This window comes from Rousettus aegyptiacus, unplaced genomic scaffold (genome assembly GCF_014176215.1).
Source record: "Rousettus aegyptiacus isolate mRouAeg1 unplaced genomic scaffold, mRouAeg1.p scaffold_m13_p_2, whole genome shotgun sequence".
Taxonomy (NCBI): Eukaryota; Metazoa; Chordata; class Mammalia; order Chiroptera; family Pteropodidae; genus Rousettus; species Rousettus aegyptiacus.
The window spans coordinates 41,685,538-41,708,231 of NW_023416295.1; the positions used below are offsets into that span (position 1 = coordinate 41,685,538).

The 22,694-nt window shown below is 34.9% G+C and overlaps 1 protein-coding gene and 1 pseudogene across 4 annotated transcripts in view; both read left to right on the plus strand.

The window, feature by feature from the left end:
• Nucleotides 1–22,694, plus strand: part of ZNF385B (zinc finger protein 385B) — a 351,566-nt gene that overhangs the window by 49,117 nt on the left and 279,755 nt on the right. The gene's annotated exons all lie outside the window — the stretch shown is intronic.
• On the plus strand, nt 11,924–12,042 carry LOC118614561 (annotated as a pseudogene).

The window sequence follows — 22,694 nt, forward strand, 5'->3', positions numbered from 1 at the left end:
ATATGGTTGAAATATGCATTTCTCTACCTATTTCCTTTGCAAATATTTTCTCTGCCATATATATCTAGAAGTGAAATGGTTGCAGCATGGAGAATCCACGTGTTCCATTTTGTAAATATTAGTAAATGCCCATGAAAGTGTCTGTACCAATCTTTAAGCCGTCTGGAAGATAATAGGTTGCCATTGCTCAATATTCTCAGTGTTCATTGTTGTCGGACAATGTTTGCTATTCTGCTTGTAGTATGAAATGGTATGTTGCAAGTTTACATTTCTCTGATTATTAGTGAGACTGAACATCTTTTCATATGTCATACGTTTAGAACCAATAACATATAGTTAAGAGCTGATGTTGGAAACAGATAATGGGTTTAAATTCTCACTCTTCCGGGTGAACTTGGGCTTGTCAACCATTTTGTTACCATTGACAAACTGTTAACCCTTAAAATGTTCTCTGTATCTATGAGTCTGTTTCTATTTTATATTTGTTAGGAGGTAAATAATAATCATACTTACCTCATGGGGTTCTTCTGAGTTAATATATGAGAATCTCATACAACTGTATCCAGTTTTTACTTGGATGTTGCTGTTATAAAGCATCACTAAAATATAGTAAGTGAGATTCAAAAAGTTCAATTACATAAAATGTCAAGTTACATTATTAAAAGGTTGATAGCTATAGTCAGACTGATTTGGAAAGATTGGGATGGAAAAATTCTAGAGGTTTGGGGACATAGTCTTCTCTCCGTCTTCCTAATTTATCTACATCCTCCTCTTCCTATTCAGAAGATAGCTTTTAGCTCAGGGTCTAGGCAGAGGATAAGAACTAATTATCAACCATGTAATATTCTATTTTTAATTAAAGCTTTGTTAATAGTTATTAGCCATTTACATTTCCCTTATGCAAGCTTGTTGATTATCGTGCTCATTTCTTATTGGTAATTTGCTGTTTACTGTTTATTAATAGGAGTTTTTAAAATATATTTTGGAAACTAATTCTAATGAATTTCTTTTTCCTAGTCTCTGGCTTGTTCTTTAAATTCGTTTATGGTATTCTTTGTTCTTTTGCACAGAATTTAAAAAATTAGTGTTGTCAGATTTTTTATTTGTTTATTAATATTTTTTATTTTTCAGTTATAGTTGGCATACAGTATTATATTAGTTTCTGGTGTACAACATAGTGATCAAACACCTATATAACTCACAGAGCGATCAGCCCAATAAATCTAGTGTCATGTTGACACTGTATATAGATAGGTATTACAAAATTATTGACTACATTCCTTATGTTATATTTTCTATCTCCATGACTATTTTGTAACTACCAGTTTGTAGTTAATCCCTTTCCCCTTTTTTACAGACCCCTCCAACTCCCTTTCCATCTGGTAATCCTTAAAATGTTCTCTGTATATCCGAGTTTGTTTCTGTTTTACATTTGTTTGTTCCTTTGGTTCTTTAGATTCCACATAGATGCGCAATCATGTGGCATTTATCTTCCTCTGTCTGACTTATTCCACTCAGCACTTTACCCTCTAGGTCCATCACGAAGTAACTTTTTCTATCCCAATACTATTAGTCTCTGTGTGTCTTTTAATCTGAAATGAATCTCTTGTGGGCAGCGTATATAAGGGCCACCCTTCTTTTGATTGGAGCATTTAATTCTTTTTCATTTGAAGTACTTGTCGATAGATATGTAGTTATTGCCATTCTTTATTTAGACTTTTGATACACGATTTACATAATTTTTTTTTCTTAAAGAAGTCCCTCTAACATTTCTTATAATACTGGCTTGGTGGTGATGAACTCCTTTTTTTTTTTTTTTTTTTTTTTCCTGTCTGGGAAGCTCTTTATCTGTCCTTCATGTCATCAGATTTAATAATCATTTCCTCAGTGGTTTATCTTTTTAATATCTGGTTTGAGTCCTCTACCCTCAAACTAATCTATTAACACCATTCTCCTACATTTTAAAAAAAAAATGTTATGACGTTTTTGTGTTTTATAAGCACAATTCTTTTTGTGTCTAGCATAATTTAGAGAGCTAACTGTCAAGCACTATTTACTGTCTAGTTCCAGTGACCTTTTTGTCTATTCATGATCTAAAATGACACTATCTTCATTACTATGTCTTTATAATGGTGGTAGGAGGAGTAGGAACAGGAGGAACAGCAGCAGCAGCTGACCGGTCTTACTGGACGCCAGGTACCATTCTATGTGCTTTACATATATTGACTCATTTAATCTTTAATAGAGCCCTAGGCCATAGGTACTTTCATTATCTCCATTTTATCCTTCAGAAAACTGAGGCACAGGCAGCCTAAGTGACTTGCCACACAAATGTGTCAGTGGAAGTCGAACCTAGTCTGTGAAATTGAAATTAAAACCCAAGCTGCTTGACTACAGAGTCCATATTTATAACCACTTTATTATCTTGCTTCCAAAAAATTGTGCTTTGTAATAAAAGCAAGTTACTGCTTCTTGTTTTTCTAAAAAAAATGAACAAGAAAAACAATATTGGCTAACTTTAGCCACTCTATTTCATTTGTTTTTATTTTCTCTCTCAATTATCAGGAGAAGGTGGTAATGGAGTTCTAGATAGAAATTATAAAATTAAATCATCTGATTATTGTTTGGGGATAATAAATCTTACTTTTCCTATAACTTATTACAAATCTACAAAGGATTAGAGATTTCCAAAATGACAGGCTAGAGGTGATTTCTGAATTTTTCTAGTTGGTTACACCTTTGTTCTAGATATTGTAAATTCTGCTACTTTTCTTGAAATTTGTTCTGAAAAATATTTTCCCCCTAGGTCCATAGTTACTAATATTGAGGCTCTCAGGAGAGGAGATAGACATTAATAACAAATAATTACAACACAGTCTGTTAAATTACAGAATAGAATTATGAGAGCTTAGCCCAAGAAATGCTTATTCTATCCAGGAGTTTCATGAGCAATGTTTTGGTATTGCTGTAATAAACAATCTATATTATTGCTTTAATGAAACAATGAGAACATAGTGACCTGAAGCTATTTTATTATTATTTCAAGCCTATCATTTTATTATTTTGTTATCTCTTATGTTTCTATAGGCCGACTAAGCTCAGCTGGGTACATGGTGATGCCTGGAGGTACAGTTATCTGGGGCTTGACTGGGCTTGACCATCCAGGATAGCTCGTTCACATGGTTGAGGGTTGGCTCTGACATCAACTAGGAGCTAAGCTTGAGCCATCAACTGGTGCAACTAGGTTCTCTCCTATGCAACATCTGCATGTGGCACGGGCTTCTCATACCGTAATGACTGGATTCCCAGATCTGGAAGTTAAATCCTAGGTTTAAGAGTCACGGAATATCCTTCCACTATGTTCTCTGGTCCAAGCTAGTCTCACAGCCAGCCCAGATTCAATGGGAAGATATGGAATTGCCCACCCAGATGTGAGGAGTTGCACGAGCATACAGGGCCAGAGGAAATGTTGGAGGTCCCTTCTGGAGATTATCAACCAGGGAGGAAATTGCTCAGAAAAGAAATTTTTGCTGAGGTTGGAGGGATGAGCAAGGCTTCGCCAGAGGAATTAGGGGAATAAGATCCAGGCAACGAGTGTCAATAGAAACATGAACATAATATGTTTGGATAGAACTTTCGTGTGTGGAGTTAAAAGGGATAAAATTGATAATGTGTATTAGAAGTAATAAGAAAATAATAACTAAAATTCATCAAGTATTCACTGTGTGCCAGGCACATCTTGTATCTCTTTGAATGAATTGTTTATTTTATTCTTATAGCAACCTTATGAAATAGAGGCTACTATTACCTCAATTTTCCAGATAAAGAAACTGAGATACAGATAGGTTGAGTAACTGGCACATGGTCACCTGCCTTGTAAACGTCAGAGCTAAAGTTGAATACAGGTAATATTTTTAGAGATTCCTCTTTCAGCCACTGCATGATTTAGCCTTCTATAGGTTTATAAAAACATGTGTATACCATATTATATACTGCCTCCCACAGATTCTATATGTCATATTAAGGAAATTGGGCTCTAAGTAAGAAACTAGATTGCTCTCATAGGTGTTCAAATTGCTGTATTTTTAATACTGGTCCAGATTTCTTAGGAAGAATTGAGTCTAGGAGCTCCTCAGGTGTTGATAGCGGCTCCATGGTTTCAGGAGGTCTACATCCAGTAACAAAGACTTTCCTCATCTTAGATATATCTTCTGGTAATGCCGAAGGTAGTCTTGATGGGAAAGCTCAGCCCAGCAAAGATGAAAAAACTGGATCAGATCCTCTCTTTGGAAGTCTTTTAATGCAATACACAGAGAGATGGAAGCCACTGGACACAGAAACAGTTTCTGTTTGATGACAGAAACAAGATGGTAATAAGCAGAGTAGAGATAAGCAGACACATGTGAGTAACCTAGTTGGTACAGCTCATTTGAATCCCAAATGACTTTCCACTCTTGAACTTACTTTTGTCTCTCCAAGTCCAAGTAGAATGGTTCTTGGGTTTCTGTGAATTCCAATTATATGGTGAAAACACTTATGTTCTTTTTTTTTCTAAATATAGCCTATAGTCAACCCCTATTATGTGGCAGAACCAAAGTGACTTCTATTCTTAAAATGAGAAGAGTCCAACTAACATGGATGTTTAGTTCTTATCAGCTGCTTTGTCACCCTTCACATTAGGATTGTCTTTTATAGGATCTAGCCTAGGGCTTTGCACTCAATACATGGTGAAAAGTTGATATTTGCTGATCAATATTTCTATTCATTGAGATTTTGAATAAGTATATTGGTCATGGTCAATGATGTGAAAAATATTACGTACAGTTTATAAACAGAATTTTATAAGATTTATGCTTCTACCTCTCAGCTGTTCTATTCATTAGAACAAAGCATTTGTCTAAATATTATTTGTGTTATTAAAATAAATTCATATAAACAGCTAACGTTTTTATTGGGAATTTTGTTTACTTAGATTTAGAGATATCTTTGGTCAAGTATTAGGCAGAAACATATATGTGCTAGTAAAAATGTTCTCCTCAGTTTATCACTCACCATAGACGGGAAGAATAGCTGCCTTGAAGCCATGTTGATACCATGTTGATAATTTTTTCTATTTTTTTTTGTTAAGTAAGATGAAACATTATTTTGGAAATGTACATATTTGCTAAGTGTGTGTTACCTTAGCAGATATATTTCCTATGTCACAAAGATGAATATTCTGAACTATTTAGAATATAAATTCTGGATTAATGACATACTGTGGAGCCAGATGCCCTGGATTTAAATCCCAGCCAAATCATGCATGACTTTGGGCAAGTTACTCAAACAATCTGGGCCTCAGTTTCTTCATCTGTAACATAAGGATGATAAAAATGTTTCCCTTACAAGAGTATTCCAAAGACTGAATGAATTAGTACATGTAATGTATTTACAACAGTACCAGCACATAGTTCTATAAAAGGGTAGTGCTATTGTATTATTGTTGTTATCATTTACTGTTATTTCCAAAGGCTAAAGAAGACATTTTTTATTTTAGTTCTATTTTACCAGTAGGTTTATCTGTCAAACCTTTTGGGTAGCAGTAAATTAAAGCAGAAAAACAAACCTTCTATTAAGCAGTGTCATATCATTAAGAATACTTTTGCTGGCCTCTTTCCCTAAGACCACTCAGTTCACCTCCAAGACATGATTCTCAGATTTCATGTTGAGAGCAGAGTTGTTTGAACCGATATCATTCAACTTCAAACGGATTCTACTACCCTTAAGTATCAGAGGGTGACATGATGGTGGAACACATTATTGAACCCTTGTAGAAATACTTGAGGAATGATTCTGTAAGGTTTAATTTGTGTTGAAAATTTATCAACATATCTCCAGGAAGGCAAATCATCCCAAGACATATGGAGACTGTTTTAAATTTGGTTTCCTGATCTGATTGAGACTGTTTTAAATTTATCATTGGACTCTTCAAAACAAGGAATGAAGTTTAAGGTAAATTATTACCTAAAATAAGCTCTTCTGTTAAGGTGTATAAAGCAGAATGCCAATCTGAAAGGTGAAAGATTTAATGTAGTAAATTGAACTAGAGACATTAACAGACGGGACCTTGAGAGAGGTGGAGTTAAGGAATGTAGCAGAAAAAAATGGATGATTTAAAATGATAAATTACATAAAGGAACATTCCCAGCAGGATGCATAAGGAAGGGTGTGAAGAAAGCTGCATATTTTAAGGATTGGAATAAGCAGTGCATATTTGGAGGGTCTCAGAGTATATAAAGAGCTCTGCTTAGCATGGCAGCCAGCTGCTCACCTCATGATGGAGGAAATGTGCTTAAGCTAAAGTGTAAGGGATTTTTGGTTCAACATTCTAAACAATAAAGATTGTTCAACATTGATTTAAATTGTGTTATCTCAACCCTGGTGATACTGAAAAATGGCTTCACCACTAGTGAGTCAGAGATGCTCTTGTACAAAAACAAAGTGATAGATCCATGACATCTTACCCACAGTGTGGTTTGTTTTATGATTTAGTATTTCAGAGAAATTTCTTACTTAAAAGTATAAAATTTTCTCTTAGACGCTTTCCTCCTGCCCACCATTCCCTTTTCCTCACATGCTCTGTAATTTTGTGTCACCACTTTCCATGCCTCGTTTCCTCTCTAGTGTTAGGATTTTGTTGTGGATGCATTAGAGGCCTTCCTCTCAGATGAATGATATATCTGCCTCTTAAACATATTCTAAAAGTGGGATCCGTAATTGATTCATTTCATTTTTTGTTTAAATTTTTATTCCACAAATTGTTAGATGCTAGGCACTGTACTAAACCCTGGAGATTGAAAGTGGAATAAGGCATAATATCTGTCCCGTTGGGATTTATCGTGTAGTGGGTTGAATGCAGATATGGCTACAATATAATAGAAATATAACACAATGCATTAGCAGAGAAGGGAGTAAAGAACTTTTGTCTCATGAGGGTAAGTCTATCAAAAGATATGTCCACAGATCACCTTGCAGCGGGGCACATTAGAAGATGGGGGGGGGGGTGGGGGCGGGAGTTACTGGTTATTTGTTACTGAGGAATGCTTTAGACCAACTTTGATCCTCCTGGCTCAGATGATCACTCCTTGGTAAGGCCACTTTTGGCAGCTGATTCTCAGTAACTTATCCATACCATGGGAGACAGAGCCCGAATTTTGGTACACAGATACCTATGTCTACCACATTATGTCCTGAGGATTTGGAGATTAAATTAGGTGATAAATGCAAAAGCACCTAACAAGAAAGAAACAGTCACTTAAGAAATGTGTATTTAAAAGAAAGGGAGGCTTTCTTCCTTCAGTAGCATGGGGGAAAGTAAAGGAGGCAAATTTATGGATTCAAACAGGTTTTCGAGATGTTAACGACCAAATATAATGTGTTGACTTTATTTGTATCCTGATTGAACATACCAACTGGGTAACAAATGAAATCAAGGAATCATTGGCAATTTTGGTATGGTGGATTAGACTTTGTATTTATGTAAGAAAATGTCCATCCTTTTTAGAGATGTGTGCTGACATGTGCCTGAAGTCTGAGATTTACTTTAAAAGGATTCTGTGAAGCTCGATGATGTAAATGTAATAAGTTATTTATATCATTAAATCTGGGTGATAGCTATGTGGAGGCTCATTGACTTATTTTTGCTATTTTTGCATGTGTGTGAAAATTTTCATAACTAAACTTTTCTCCCTTCCCTTCCCCAGTGAACGACTCATGCTTGGATTGGTGGTTTATATGCATAACTGTTGGCAGCATGCAGGATTTAAGTGGAAAGAAAGAATGTGTAATTGTGAAGTTTAGAGCTAAAAAATGTATATACAGTGTTTATTTTTACGTGCAAACTTAGGTATAACTTTTCAGTGTGCACTCCCTAAAGCAGATTCCTGCTTAAAAACAAGGAGGTAGATTTCTTCGACTATAATTATAAACAGGAACCAGACTCAGAGTTCATTAACAGAAAGAATATTTTCACTGGATATGATTTGTAACAGCCAAAAAATGTCACTATGAACATAGGTGATTTTTAATGCAGTGTCGTAAATATCTTATTTATTCCTATTCGTCGTCTGCTGAATCACATTGAAAACATTCAGTAGCATAGTCTAATGAAGTTTATGTCTTTTAAAAAAGTTTTAGGAAGAAAAGGGATTAATTTTAGTGTTTTATTTTTCCTTAACATAAAATATAGATCCATTTCTTTTCCACTTTAGATTATGTAAAAGCTTTGGAGATGAATTTTCAAAAATATGAAGATGAGTTTTCTATATTGAATAATCAGAGTTGGAATTAAAAGTCACTTGAGATTAACAGTTTGCCTCATTTTTTTTCCAAAATGTTTTATCTGCTTTTAGAGTTTTAGCTCTTGGATGTCAGATTAAAATTCTGAAACATGTTTGATTCATCTCAGAATTGAATGTCAAATCTAAAGACAGATATTTATAACCAAGTTATGTTCAGGCAAAAGTCAGTTTCCAGACATCAGTTTGGATGATTGTAAAGCTCTCATTCACAGTCAGATGTTACCATCATTTTAAACAAACAAATTAAAGCTTTAAGATTGGATTTTATCAAACCAGCCATTTAATTCCCTATTTATTATGCTTTGCATTTGCAGAGTATTATGGGTTTATAAGCTGCATTCAAATAATTATTTCTTTCTCACAACAACATTCTGGCATTGGCAGTATTATCTCTACTTGACTGATGGGAAAATTCAAGTTCTAAGAGATGAAATGACTTACCTAAAGTCATCCAACTAAGTAGCTGCTCATCTAAGAATTTTATTCAGTTCTTCTGACTCTAGAGTTTTCCATTATCAGATTTTTGTAAATAAGGAAACTGGTAAAAAAAAAATAACTTACATACATTCTAGAGCTCTTTACGAGATTTTAGTTAATGGGATATTTGCTCTTACAAATGCTTAAAGTGGATAAGAGAATTTGTATACTAATTTTTGACAGATTTTCGTGTAAAGGAATATAACACTGGCTCTAAAAGAAACAGCCAGCTTTTAAGAGAAATGGCTTTATGAGTGTTCTCTTTCACACTGGTACCTTAAATGAAGGTGAAAGATGTGGTGTTATTTTCCTCATTGAGGTGTGATTGACATAGCATTTATATTAGTGTCAGTTGTACAACATAGTTTTTTTCAGTAAATATACAGTGGACCCTCTATATGTCCAGGTTTCACATTCGTGAATTTAACCAACTGCAGATCAGAAACAGTTTTTTTTTCCATCTGAGGTAGGGAATTCACAGATGCGGAGGGCCAACTGCATGCATTGTTCTGTGCCATTTTATATAAGGGACTTCAGCATCTGCAGATTTTGTTCTCGGTGGGGGGCCCTGGAACCAATCTCCCATGAGATACTGAGGGAAGACTGTAAGTTTTGGAGCAATCAAAAGTTATACCTGAATTTTCACCTGTTTTGGGGGATCAGGACCCCTAGACCCTACATTGTTCAGGTGCCAACTGTATTGCAAAATGATCACCACAATAAGTCTAGTTAACATCTATCACCATACGTAGTTGCAATATTTTTTCTTATAATGAGAATATTTAAGATCTATTCTCTTATCACCTTTAAAATATACAGTACAGTATTATTACCTATAGTCACCGTGGCGTACATCCCCTCATGTTTTTATGACTGGAGGTTTGTATCTTTTGATCCCAAAAAGTGGATGAAATGGGCTAAGAGGGTCAAAAGATGTGCTTTTAAAACAAATCATTAGTTGGTATTTAAACACGAAATGGGATGCCTTTTTTATTAGACTACATTGCTGAATTTCACGTGTGCGACAATAATATCTGATAATCATTATAGTATCATAACTAGCATAAATAATTGTTTCAGTATAATAACTGAAGAAAGTTATATGATGCAAGAACTATTGAGTGAAATAAAGATGGATAATCTTTATCATTATTATACTACCATTGTCATTTCTATAAGAAGGAAGTGTATTTATATTAAGTAAAATTAATGAATTATTCAATATAAAATATTCTTATAGGGGAAGGTGGGATAAGTAGATAAGTTAGAATTGCTTGAGTACATCTTTTTTGTAGATATGATTTGGAGCAATGTGTTTAAAGTAATTATTTAAAAAATTAAATGTAAAAAGCAATCCCTAAAAGTTAAAAGGAAAATGAAACAAGTAACTTATATAACAAATTGGTGGCATAAACATATAGAAAATAACCTCTTAAAACTTTAAATCACAGTAATTTGACTATCCCTATTTAGGGATATACACCCTGAGAACAAAAGTAACACAAGCAGAGTTGAAGTTATTTACTGTAAATGTGTTGGTGGGGGTAGTAATCATACTGTGATCCTGAGACTAGTATTGTGAGATAAAACTGATGAGTAATTATGTTGGTGTCCTTGAGGATGGGAATTTAAGACACTGGAGAAGGAAGATAAAGATGCATATCAGTGAAGATGAATGGGGTTAATAGAAACCTTGTAGTCCTGAATTTGAATTACAATATCAGTATGAACCTGTGACGCATTTTTTAAAAAATATTTTCTAGCTCTGTCCACTAGAAAGGCTTAGAAAGAATGACTAATTGCATAACGATGAATAGCCCTAGCCCCCAGAATGTGGTATCTAAATGCCATTTCCACGTTAAAGGATCTAGGGTCCTTGGAGAAATGGCTACCAGGAAATGAAAGATGAGATGGAAAGTGAGGAACTATAAAGACTACTAGATTTGTGTCAAGAGGACTCAGGAATCAAATTGAATGGGCTCTTACTAAGCAAGGAATAATTTGATCAGCAATAGAGTAATATCTGTAAATGATTAAAACACATCAGACATGTTAAAACATACAAGTTTATAATGATACCCCCCCCAAAAAAAAATAGACCCCTTAATGGCCACTTGTGCACGTTGCTACCAAACCAAACTCAGTATTTTGAAAAAAAAAAATACAGGAAAGAAATAAAGCAATTTTCCAGCCTTTTTGGGAGATCAAGAATTGATGAGAGCCTTTTCTTTTTGAAGGACTGTACTAGCTAATAAATGAAGAATGAATGATAGAATATTTCCATTTTGCAATAATAGATTCAGGTAATTCCCACCAAGCAGCTGCCAAAGTCACAAAAAGGGAGACGAAGAGGCATCATGTGCTTCCTGGTGGAAGTCCACAGTAAAATCTGAGGCTTTACTCATGATAAAGATTAGACCTCAATTTGATCAGGCCTCTAGATCTGATTATCTGATTACCAGTTTTCAGAAAGAAAAGAAAACCAGAAGAATGCATAAAATACACCAGAGGGATGCAATCAGGAAAGTCTATGCTGTGGAGAGCTCTAACATACCAACACCTTGGTTTCTGCAGCAAATAAATTGCAAGAAAAAAAAAAAAAACAGGAAGGGGAATTGTAGAGTAAAATAATCTTCAAAGGCATATCAACCAACTACGGTGTAGGGGCCTTATTCAAATCCTGATCCAACAAACTGTCAGATTTAAAAAACAAACATGCATATGACAGTCGGGGAAATTTGAATGCTCAGTAGATATTTGATGATATCAAGAATTATTAATAGTATTGATATGTGACACCAGTACTGTTTTTTTTTTTTTTTTTTTCCAATCCACATCTTTTAGAGATACTGAAATACTTATGGGTGAAATGATACTAATTCTGGAATTTGCTTCAAACTAATTTGTAGGGAGGAGAAATGGCAGATGCAGCACAAGATAATATTTATTAAAACTGAGGATGAACTAATCTCTCTACTTTTTTTATGCTTTAAATATTTTATAATAAGATAATAAAGGAATATCACTTAAGATCAATCTCAGAGATCATATCATAGAGATAAGTAGTCATTTACGTGGAATAATTATTATTATAAGAAGGGCTTTAGGTATACAGCCATGTCACCCTGAACCATCCCGATCCCATCTGATCTCGGAAGCTAAGCAGAGTTGGGCCTGGTTAGTACTTGGATGGGAGACCACCTAAGAAGACCAGGTTCTGTAGGTGTAAAAAATAAGGGATTGTCAGCAGACAAGGTCCTTGCAATCTGTGAGGTCAAACAAAGGTTGCCTCGCCTGAAAAAAAAAAAAAAAAAAAAAAAGAAGGGCTTTAGGTTGGGGATTTTTTTTACCCCATTCTTAAAAGTACATTCATAACAAGATGTAGTTAACATTTATTAAGTATTAAGTTATGTACAAAACAGTTATTCTAGTCACTTTATGTATGTTATCTTGCTTCAAATTTACCGGAATCCTCTGAAGAAATTTTATTGCCTTCGCTTTTCGAATCATACCAAGCGATTAAATATCTTAAACTAAGATACAGCTAGCAGAGGATATAGGCAGACTTGTAATGCAGCCCTTTTGGCTTTCAGTGCTGACATATTCAGTCTGAATACTTAATAGGGGAGATTTTGAGTGAAAATGCTGTGTGTGTATATATATATATATATATATATATATATATATATATATGTATGTGTGTGTATATATATATCCATTTTCTTGATCGGCATTCTTTGTCTCAATTCCAGTCTTTTGGGGAAGATTGTAATTTGCATGTTGACTAAATAAGAGACTCCAAAACTAGTTAGCCTGCTCCAAGGAAATACTAGCCACTGTTTGAATATTTAATGAGGCAAGCTATTTCCCTTCCCCACAGATGGCAAGTTTTATTTTAATATTCTTCCTAATGAATTGTTCCAAGGCAGTTTTCCCTGGCATAGTGTATCTGCGTGGTGCGCTGCTGGAAGGAAGGGGATAGATGTAATATCTTAAAGTATGACCTTCTCATTATCATGTGTGTGCCCAGAGGAGTGGGAAACCCACAGTAAATGGGAAATAGTGTTTTCAGTTCTAAGTAGTGGAGACAGCGCTTGGATAAAACTCTGATGTTCTGTTCCCCAAGGAGATAACTCCCTCATTTAAGAGCCAGAGAAGCTGATAAAATCTTTTAAAAGGTGAATGCTCAGGTTGTCTGTGGACTGTGAGAACATTTTGCATAAGTAATCTCCAAGCAAGTAAATTTAAAATCTCAAGTCAGTTAACTCTTCTGTAAAGTGACCCTCTCCATTTCTGGGAACAACTATAATTTGTGATCATTGAAGCTGTATTGGTAAAATAGCAGCACAGGAGGCTAAACTAAGTTTTTGTGCTTCAAAATTATAGAGATTTGGGAAGCCTTGATTGAGCCAGGTATCCCAGGTATCTTTTGTCTCCCACTTCATTGAAATGGAAGCAACTTGGGCACTGTTGCTGAAATTAATAAAACGATAAAAACATAATGAAGCCATCCTTTAAGGAAGGTAAAAGAAATACTAGGAATTTTAATTTCTGGTTAGCCTGTGATTATTTAGATATTGGCTACAAATTTCTCCAAGACCGATAGAAGAGTACATGTCCTTCAAACTTAAAATTCGTCATTTCCCCCCCATTTCTATGGGTGGATTTTCCTATACCTCCAGCAAGGATAACTAAGTTAAATTCTTCTTTGTTTCTGTCTCATGGAGAAAAAAGGGAAATAAATTTAGCATGGTCCTTAGCAGTCTGTTCTCTGGTTTAAATTTAAAAACTATTATGCCCAGAAATGCTTCTTACTTACTATATAGTTTTTGAACAGCTTCCTGACATGTGGAAGGTCATAGAAATTTTTAATTAAGCTAGGGATTGGTCCATACTTTAAAATATGGTTACTTTTATCAAAAAGACAATGTTAGCTCTCTGATTTATATGTCAAGTATTAAGATCTTCCAATACAAGTCATGACACCACTGCTTTTCAATTCTAAACATTTGGTAATAATCCAATTTAATAATTTTTTTTTTAAAAGTTTGTTGACTCAGAATATAAAAAAAAATTGGTAAAGAATGAAAATTGGGATTTCCTTCTAGACCTTTAAATATATCTAGACTTTACAGTGTTTATACTTTATGGTCTTGAGGGAGAAGCTATAGCTATCTCTTTATATAATATTTATAGTCTTGCTGTATAAGAGTAATTTATATAAGATTTAGCACACAAAGCACAGTGTAGCCATAGATGATGACGATGGCACCGATACCCTGTAAAACTCGCCACCACAGTTAACCAGACATTCTCATCTTCCCCCACTCCCTTTTTGCCTTCAGGAGATGATCTCACCTCCCACATAATGACAATGATGGAAACCATCTGGGGTGAGTTCCCTCTTATGCCTCCAACTTTCCCCAGCAATTCTATGCCTCCAGATCTTCCTTCTCAGGCGTTTTCTTCTTGTCTACCATATTCTACATTCCATCCTTACCTCCTTCTTCTGGGAACTCACCCCAGAAGAAGTTATCCCTCTTTTCTTAATTGCAGGCTCTTTGTAGTCTATCTTCAAAGTCCTTTGAGTCATTCTCTCTAGAACACATTTTCAGTTGCCCTCAATGGCCTCTTCCTTCTTAATCAGAATTCTTTGATGCGAGTTTTATAACTGTTCTTTTTATTTCTTAGTCTCTCATTCATTTTCTTTTTAAACTCCCCTCCACACAGCCTCCTCATTACATACTTTCATAACTTCATGTCCTATTTGGGCTGATGACACCCCTGGCTCATCTTAAGCCATTACTTCTCTCGGTGTTTTAGCCTCAATTTCTTCTCCTTTACATCTGCCCAGCAGTGTTCCTATCTCATTCTAGATGACTCTTGAAGTCATATTGCTCCCTCTTGCCTCTATTCTGATTGTAGATTCAATGTAACTTGGCCTAATATTATGAACATTGGTTTTTATTTCCTCAATAAAATTTTAAGTTTCTCAAGACTATAACTTATCCTTCTTTCTTCCACTTCTTCTTCCAAAAAGATCTAGAGAAATAGCAAGAGTCTATCAGTTCTTAAATATTAGAAGTCTATAAATATATTCCTTTTTGGAGAAAAACTCATTTCAGTGACAGGTAAGTGATAGCATTTCAGAGCTATTGTCCTACAAAATTGTAACTTTTTAATTATGCTCTTTATGCTCATTGATCCTTTTCATTGTATGTAGCATTTTATTAGGTAATAGAGTTTCTGTAATTAAATTTTAGAGTATTGAGATATTTCCAAAGACTGGAAATCTGTTTACAAATCTAGCCATGACCTAGATACATTATTAGGCTAAACAACACAGGAATGGGTACATAAATAATAAGTGTGCTATATATTATGTGTATAAACACAAGTGAAGTTTAGGTGGACATAATGGTAAGGTGTCAAGTTTGGGATTGATATTGAGTTAAACAGAGTGATTTCCCTGGGGGAGATGGATTTCAAGTAATTCTGACTTCATATAAAAACGGAAGACTGGCTCAGTAAGAACAGCTTGAGTTCAGGATCAAAGACAGAAGGCACAGAAAGGCAGAATGGGGGATAAATCCAGAAATGCAGGCTTAAATTAGAAAATGGGCTAATGTAGGCTTAAACTAGAAAACAAGATATTACTCTTCCCTCATCAAACTAAATTACTATCATATCTATATTATGTCATTCACTCATATAATTGGTACCAGTGGCATAATGGTTACACTTCTCATTTTGAATTTTAAACTGAAAAATAAAATGATTGCATGTACGAAACATTACTTTCTACCTTCGAAAGTGTTCTTCCTCATCCTCGCTCCAACATTCTTTACCTTTCCCTTTCACCTGTGCACACTGCTGACATCTGTCCCAGCTGCCTGCCACTGCAGGTTGAAAACCATCTTTGGCTAATTTAGATTCCTTGATACGATCTTGTATCTCTGGTATGCGGTAGCACTCCCTGAACAGAAAGGCATCGAATATAACAATGGAAAGAGCTTGAAATTTGGAGTTAGAAGGATCCAAGTTAAATTACGATTTTTCCACTCACTTAACACTTGAGATTGCAATTATCTTATCATCTTGGACTTTTTCTCCTCCTATGTAAAAAAAGAAGAATTAATTTTTTACCTTAAAGTTCATTAGGGGGATTATGAGAAAATGTGTTCCAGATACATAGTCCATTTTCTGCCAGGTGGGTGCTTCTCATCATCGTTTTTCAATATGTGGTCCTTAGAACACCTGCATTAGAATCACTTAAAATGCAGATTCTGAGAGTTGCCCTAGGCCTTGTTTAATTCATATTTATAGAGATCAGCTTGATAATCTATATTTTAAGCAAATTTACCATGAGTCTTCGGCACTTTGAATTTGAACATCCCTGGGCTATGTTTTCATCTTCCTCTCTTCTTCCTTATTTCCTTTTCTTCCTCTCTTTTCTTTCTCCCTCCCTTTATCTCCTTTAATAATAGAATTTACATGAGGTATATCCCTTGTCAGATTATTTTCACCTTTCAGAGTTTGATTTTTCTCTTATGTAAAAATAGAACCCCCTACTTCTTCAGTTGCTGCGTTAAAATAAATTATTGAAATGATATCCATCACTTAGAAGAGGCACACACACAAATAATAACTATAATAGAAATAATTAGAGTTGTTGTGGCAGTCCCTGTCTATTAAGAACAGGATGCAGTAATATTCATGTGTGGCTTAACATAGAGGTAAGTTGTTCTGGGACCAGGACTAATGTGAAGTGAAGAAGGCACTTGCCATGGGTGCATATTTTAGGGCTTTAAGGAGATGTCCAAAATTTAGTAATCGATGTAAATAATATTTTATTTCAATATTTCAAAAACATCAAAATTGATTTTAAAAATCCACGATAAAGAGAATATTAAAATTTTAAATTAAGATAAAGTTAGTATTAAAAAAGGTTTTCCTTTGGTGTCAGATTCCAATATGGCTTGCCGCATCACTGTTATTGATCTAAAATATTGGTTTAACATATGGTTTATCTCGATCATTGAGATTTTTCATGCTCCCGTAAATTCCATACCTGAGGCAAGTGCCTCACTTATCTCATTGTAGTCCTAGTCCTGGCTTATCTTTATGCTGAATCATTTCAGTGTTTAATCAGCTAAAACGGAATGATCCATTTCCATTCACATTTTGCCAGAATCTCCACCTAAACTTTTAAGTGATATTTGATATATCTTACTTTATATTTGATATAGATTTTTGAAATATTCACATTTTGATAATGTCAGTATGAATGTTAGGGATTCAGATAAGTCTCAGGAAGAAACATCATTTTTGCAAATGAGTGTCACTGAAAGATTCTATTAGAGAAAGAAATAGCAAGACTACAAATCTAGTTTTTGAAGCTTACTTCTGATTGTTCTCAATAAGGACCAGAAAACTAGGAGTCAACAAAAAGGAAAAATGTTCAAGTAGATCAGAATCAGCCTGGCAAGAGAAGTGATCGCGGAAGGAAATTTTTGTATAATTAAATGTCAGTGTGCATTTTGAAATATTGCCTGCTGCCTCCCACTCAATCCCTAAGTGAGATGAGACAGAGTATTCTCTGTACAAACCCAGAACTGACAGTAGCACTTGTTGGGTTTTCTGCGAAGGATGAGTTGTAGATCAGAAGGATCAGAGCTGATCATTTTTCCAAGGCAATAAAATATTGCCAACAAATTAAGTTATGCATTATAATTTCCTCCTATGAGAAAAACAAACAACAAATAAAAACGAAGCTGTATAAATTTTTGGAATTTTGGAACAGGGAGGCATTTTAGAGGTCATCTAGTTCATTCTTCTCTCTTTACAGAAGAGGAATTTGATGCCCAGTCAGATGCATAGTTTCTCAAGGTAACTCAACTATCAGGTGGCTGACAGTACTGTCACTTGCTTCCACATGATGCTAAGAGTGTTTGTTAGGTTGAGAAACAGATGAGAGATGCCATAGGCAGTGGTACTGGTCTCCTGTTTCTTGTAGGCAAATGGCTTGGAAGTCTTTAGATCTGATATGGCGGGAATGGGAGGTAGAGAGACACATGGATAAATAAATACTCAGGGCCAGCTGGACACCTGAGTTTATTACCATTCCAAAATACTTTTTTTCTTTTCCATTCTACCAATTACACAGATTCCAAATACTGAGATTCTGCAGGGGTAGAGCTTGGACATACGGAGTTTTGGTAAATGCTCCCTGGGTGTTTTTGATGTGCACCTGTATTAAACCCAGTTGCATTAGAGATTCATTTCATTTTGACAAAGAGGTCTTTTTCAATAACAACTTAATATGAATTAAGTCAGGGATAGGCTTGAGTGAGGATGCAGAACAAAGCATAAAAATCCTAGAGAAGTAATCTAAAAAGACAAGAGAGGGAAATTCTTCAAGAAAAAATATTGCCTATTTTAGATTTTATCAACCAGTGTAAGAATGGAAGGGAAAATTCTTTCTCTGCTCATAACCAGACTAAGCTTGCAAATCAATGCTTCTCTTGGAGCTACGGGAATCTTACTATGTGAACCTCATGTCCTGGGTCATAATACTACATTATTCACCATCACATAGTGATTTCAAAACAAAAATTGTTTTTTATTTTATTTTTCTAAACTCAAATGTAGAGAGTCGAGTTAATCACACTCCTCAAGTCAGAGCACGCTTTCACTCATCACTGGTTCGAAAATAGCTCCTTCCTTGTGTTTATTTCCTTTTATTCCCATTCCTCTCCCCCCCCATCCCCAAATAGGCAAACATTCTTGTGTATTTGGCATGAATTCTTTTAAAACTATATTCCAACATACTATGAATGTGTTTACCATTTTTGTTTATTTTACATTCTTCATTGGAGTCATTGAGGTGAGAGGAAAGAGAAGAAGAAAGTTTGATAGATATTTCTGTGTAACTTTGGAGATTGAAGGATGTTCTTTTAAAAAATCCTTAAGGTTCTCGCTTAATTTTTCTTGGTGGTAGAATACCATGTGAACTTCACTTGTTGACGTGAGCATAGTGTTCCAAGAATTCAAACTAGTAAAACCAGTCTAGCCCAGGTAGTTTGTACCTACCATGCCTCCACAATCCCTAGGTGCAAAGGATGGTCGATTGCTAGCTACCTATAAATCAAAAATACTTGTACCCATTTATGTATTTGAAAACATGAAATTGGTCTGCAGTCTGTTGTAGTCACCAGTAGATAAAAGATTTAGAGTGGCTGAACAAATTGTACACAAGCTGTTCATTTTCAAAGTTTTTCTAAGTATAAATCAGAGTGATTTTAACAACTTCATAACTTTGAAATTAAGACTGTCTAAAAATAGTTGGGGGAATGTACTTCATGAACATTTTATAGAGTGGATTCAGCAATTACTTTAGGGGCAACAAATTAATTTGGCTTTCCCTATTTTTCTAGTCTCCCCCCCCCCCCCCCCCGTAATAAAGTCAACATAGTCATTTCTTTCAGGAGGAGAGTGAGAATACAAAGACTTTAAATGTCATCAAATGGAACATCAGAAGCAGTGGAGATGTTTGGCCAAGGAACATTTTTAAAAATCAGTTTTAAAAGGGCAAAAGACCATTTAAAAGAAAATCAATATGGAAAGAACAGGTAGTCAGAAGTGGCAATAAATTAAAAGTTCAAGCAAAATCAACGTTTTTGTCATCAGACTCCTATTCTGCACATCCCTTTCCTAGGTCACTGTTACCTGCCTTCTCTATTTCCCATCCGTTCCAACGAGCAGTGGAGTGATGACATAATGAACCTGGAGGTTCCTCTTTCGTTTGAAACTTGGAGGATTGGTCTTTCCTCCACATGAGGACACTGATTTTCAACAAGGCATTTTCTCCATTTCTCTTTTGGACAGTTTCTGATTTTGACTCATAATCAAAATCCGACAGTCTCAATTGCTCTGCTATTTGAGTCTTCATGGCTTGTTCTCATCATCTTTTATATACCTGACCTTCCTCTCAGTAATTGGGTCATCTTCTGCCTGTAGTACCTTTGGGATTAATTTCTCCAACAGAGCTCGCGGGGTCATTTCCTGGCAGCCATATCACACCCGCCAAAGCTGTCAGCTTTTGAGTCTTGACCTGGTGTTCTAAATTCTTAAGGGAGCCTTGGGAGTTGCTATTTTCTTCTCTTATTTCTAAGTCTGTTACACTTTCTGTGTGCTTTGACCCAACAGAACACAATCCCTTGTCTAAATCTATCTTTGTTCCTTATTAGTAGCAATAGCTTGTAATAGAGTAACTACAAGGAAAAGATAAGAACTTGCCAAAGACTAGATAAAATTATTCGTAGTAGGTTCTGGCTTCAAACTCACTGATGTCTTCATATTAACTATTGTGAGCATGTGCGTGCGTGCATGTGTGTGTGTGTGTGTGTGTGTGTGTGTACACATACAGCATTGCATTTTCAATGATTCCAGATGAAGTTTTAAAATATTATAACTGAAGAAGAGAATGAAAAATCACAATTATTGTCAAAGGTAATTCTTTCTTATGTGAAAAAGCAATCATCAGAGATGGTGTCCTTATTGGAAAGTTTGTATATATTTTCGAATACCTGCAGATGTTAAAATGTATCCGTAGCACAATTAACACAACTTCTTTGACTTTTGAAAGAACAAATGATAAATGATACCTAAACTTTGTTCCAGTAAATTAATGATAGCATCATTTCTTTATCTGACAGTTGCTCAGGGTTTCACAGCAATTCATCTTTTAGCTTTCAGAGTGGTGATATCGACAAACCTTTAGTACCCAATTTTTGTAGGTGAAATAGAGACGGTGTCTGGAAAAGCTAGATGCAGATTATTTACCAGCTGTATGTCTATTCCTCTAGGGTCAGAGCATGAGAAAGGAAACTAGACGGCCCTGTCCTCCTGTCTCTGATAAGATTACACAGGAATGGTCTTTGAGACAGCCTAGTCCCTTTCAGCAAGCTAAAGAGGAAAACAGTTCATCACTGCAGTCATTAGGAAGGAATATTCTACTAGTGCCTAACAAGAACCTTTCCTGCTTTATCTTACCCCCTGTTTCATGACTGTCAATGTAGAGGTTTCAGGCACCTACCAGCCATTTACACATTGTTCTATATGCCCTTGACTACACTAAGAGAGATTGTTTTGGTTTTTAGCCTTGTATGCGTTCTTCTTCTTTATGAACCATGTTTTTAACTATACTGGTAATTATGAAATTACAGTGATCCCCTTTTATCCATGGCTTTGCTTTCTCAACCTCAGTTACCCATGGAAATAGTAAATGGAAAATTTCAACAATAAACGATTTTTAAGTTTTAAATTGTGTGCCAATCTGAGTAGTGTAATAAAATCTCTCATCATCCTGTTCTGTCCTGCCCAGGAAAAGAATCATCCCTTTGTCTAGTGTGTCCAAGCTGTGACCTGTTAGTCACTTGGTAGCCAGTTATCAGATTGTCTCGATATTGCTGTGCTTACGTTCAAGTAACCCTTATTTTACTTAATAATAGTTCCAAAGCCATTCACAAAACTTTTATTATAGTGTGATGTTAGTATTATTTATTGTTGTTAATCTCTTAGCCTAATTTTTAAATTAAACTTTATTGTAAGTATGTATGTGTAGGAAAAAACATAGTATATATAGGTAGGGTTCACTACTATCTGTGGTTTCAGCATCTCCTGGAGGTCCTATGCTGTATCCACCATGGACTACTTAAATATAAAAACTAAGAATTTCTATAACATAGGGCAAGGAAAGATTTTTCTAAGCTAAAGGCAGTGGTCATAAATGAAAAGATAGGTTTAGCGACATTGAAATTAAAAGTTAAGTACATCTGAAAATAATCGCGAACAAAATGAAAGGTAGATTAAATAGAAAAATATTTGCAATATATGAGACACTGAGTTAAACCTTTTAATATACAAAAAACTCTTAAAATCAATGAGACAAGCTTCAATTGAGAAAATGAAAAAACAAAGGCCATGAATAGAAAATTCACAAATAAAAGCTATAATACATAGTCAATATGCATATGAAAAACTGCCCAATTATGTTAATAATCACATAAGTGCATTTCAAAATGTGCTGTGCTGTTCAGATGGACTGAGTTCTTTCAACAGCTTTCTCAGTGTTATTGAGGGTGCAGGGAAATAAAAATTCTCATATATTGCTGATAGAAGTATAAATTAATATAGTTTATCTAGAAGTCATATCATCAACATGTATCAAAAGTGGACCTAGGAATTCTATTTCCCAGAATTTATCCTAATTAGTAATCATGGATATTGCCTACTCCAAAGCCATGAAAACTTTCTTTTACTTTTTCCTTTAAAGGCTTTACTATTTTTCCTGAATTATTTAGATTTGCAGTCCTTCTAGAATTGTTCTATACTATGAGGCAGGGATCAAAGATACTTTTTTCCAATTGGGTATCCAATCAACCCATTTGATTTATTGAAATGATTATTCTTTCACCACTACACTGTCATCTTTATCATAAATCAGGTGATTCTACGTATATTTGGAATATGGCAGAGAGCAAATGGAATCTGGCCTTCCCCATTACTAAGAAGACTGAGGCAAGAAATAATTTTTTCTTATAGCTACAGGTGTACCATAGATAGAATACCACAACCTGAGTGTTAAAATCGGTATTTACCTAAGGCTAAAGCCTAAGCCTTCAGTAAAAATAACTTTTGAGATACAGAAATAGAAAATGCTATTATATTATGAGTTTAAATATTATTTAATTATTATCTCCTTGAGGTTATAATTTTGAGGTAGCAAAGCTGGCCTTTTGCTTTTTGTGTGGTGTGCATTTGCTCTCCAGTGTACTGCTGAATGACTGACTACAGATTACTTATCTATTCTGCTCA